Here is a 2,303-nt window from a genome sequence, read left to right on the forward strand (position 1 = left end):
AAGAAGGAAGCAAAGATGAGTGAAGGCAAGAGAAAGAAGATAAAATAGATCTGTCCTTCCTTGCCACAAATAACCTAAATCTTAAAGTTTAAAACTCAACGTTGCACAACAATGTGAACATACTTAACACTATTGAACCATACACTTAAAAATGGTTAAGAAGGTATATTTTATATAATGTGTTCTTTCTTACCACAATTATAAAGCAAAACACAGCAAAAAAGCTCTGGCCAAAGAAAGAAAAATTTGAGGCTTGAACGAGGTGTAGTGAAAGATATATAGAGTAAGTGTTAGAATATTCAGCAACACCATTTTTACTTCATAGACTCAATAGACTCAAATAATAGAACATTTGATACCTCATGTCAGATAAGTATAAAAATCTTGCAACAAAACACCAAGAACTACTGGTTGAAATATGTTTATAAAAACTCTCAAGATGTAAAAGCCAGTGCTTATACACTGTTGATGGGAATGTAAATTAGTACAACCTCTATGGAAAACAGTATGGAGATTTCTCAAAGAACTAAAAATAGAATTACCATTTGATGCAGGAATCCCACTACTGAGTATCTATCCAAAGGAAAGTAAATCATTATATTGAAAAGACACCCACACTTGTATGTTATCACAGTGAAGTTCACAATAACAACATCATGGAATCGATCTAAGTGTCTATCAAGAGGTGACTGGATAAAGAAAATGTAGTATATAAACACCATGGAATATAATGCGGCCATAAAAACAAAGGATTAAACCATGTCTTTTGCAGCCACATGGATGGAGCTGGGCGCCATTATTCTAAGTGAAGTGACTCAGAAACAGAAAATCAAATACCACGTGTTCTCACTTAAAAATGGGAACTAACTAATAGGTACATATGGACATGCAGAAGGAAATAATAGACACAGAGGACTCCAAAAGTGGGTAGGATGGGAGAGAGGTGAGGGTTGAAAAATTATCTATTGGGAACAGTGTTCACTTTTTGAGTGATGGGTACAGTGGAAGCGCAAACCTCACCATTATGCAATATATCCATGTAACAAACCTGTACTGTACCCTCTGAATCTATAAACATTTTAAAAATAAAAAATAAATCTCAAAATACATAGCTGAGCTTTCAAGAAGTATGTGAAATACTCATAGACCAAAAAGAAGGAAGGAACTGAAAACTAGTTTATTAAGATGGCACTTATACCACTCCTTTCCTGGACACATTTGTCTGGCTCAGTTACAAAAAGGTCTGGATTTTAACAGTCTTCTGAGAGCAGAAGACATAGTCTTAAGCTCCCACAACGTCCCACATTGAAACGGAGCCTCTCATTTGAAATCAGCTTGCAAGGTGAGCTAGAAGAAAAAAGTCTGGACAGCAGAAGAGGAGGAGGATGAAGAAGGATTTGTCTGTCTTGGCATGGGACTTTTGAAGGGGTATTGTTAATTCCGTCTGAAATGTTGAAACCACAGCTATGCCCTCAAATTTAGGATTTGAATATATACAGTCTGCATTACCTAGGAAACCCCAAGCCAAGATAGTAGCGTAATGTAGTGCCCGGTTAATTGCATCTAGGTTGCTAGAAAGAAGCACGCACATCCTTTCTAGAGGGAAACGTTAAAACAAGGACTCCTCGGAATTTCTGGAGATAAAGTCCCATCTAACAATTCACAACCCTAAAGCTGCAAAACATACACAGAAACAAGCCATCATGAACAAGGGCCAGGAGAGAAAACAAACAACAGAAATAGAGCCCTAGAAATTTTAGCTAATCGAAGTAATCGATAGAAGGGGGTTTATAAAGTGTGGTTAAAATACATGTTGATTTTTTAAAAACTGAACTGAAAACTTAAGAAAGGAAACAAGGCATTGTTAAAACAGATTTTTTAAAAAGAACCAGAACTTCTTAAAATAAAATTGATTATTGAGATGGAAAACTCAATGGTAACTTAAAGAGCAAATTCAACATACCCTACTAGAGAATTTGTGAACTGAAAGATCTAAATAAACAATCCAAAATGCAGGACAAAAAGGCCAAGTAGAAAACATAAGAGAAAAGTCGAAAGAAATGGAGGCTAGGAGGCAAAAAATGAAAGAGTTGGGGTAGCTCAAAATAGTAATATACAAAACAAGCTTTAATGCAAAAAGCTTTAGGGACAAATAAATTAACTACATAAATGATAAATGGCTTTTTTTTTCTTTTTGGATATGGAGTCTTGCTCTGTTGCCCAGGCTGGAGTGCAGTGGTGCAATCTCAGCTTACTGCACCCTCCCCTGCCTCAGCCTCCCGAGTAGCTGGTACTACAGGCGC

Source organism: Mandrillus leucophaeus, unplaced genomic scaffold (genome assembly GCF_000951045.1).
Source record: "Mandrillus leucophaeus isolate KB7577 unplaced genomic scaffold, Mleu.le_1.0 Scaffold161, whole genome shotgun sequence".
In the NCBI taxonomy this organism is placed as follows: domain Eukaryota; kingdom Metazoa; phylum Chordata; class Mammalia; order Primates; family Cercopithecidae; genus Mandrillus; species Mandrillus leucophaeus.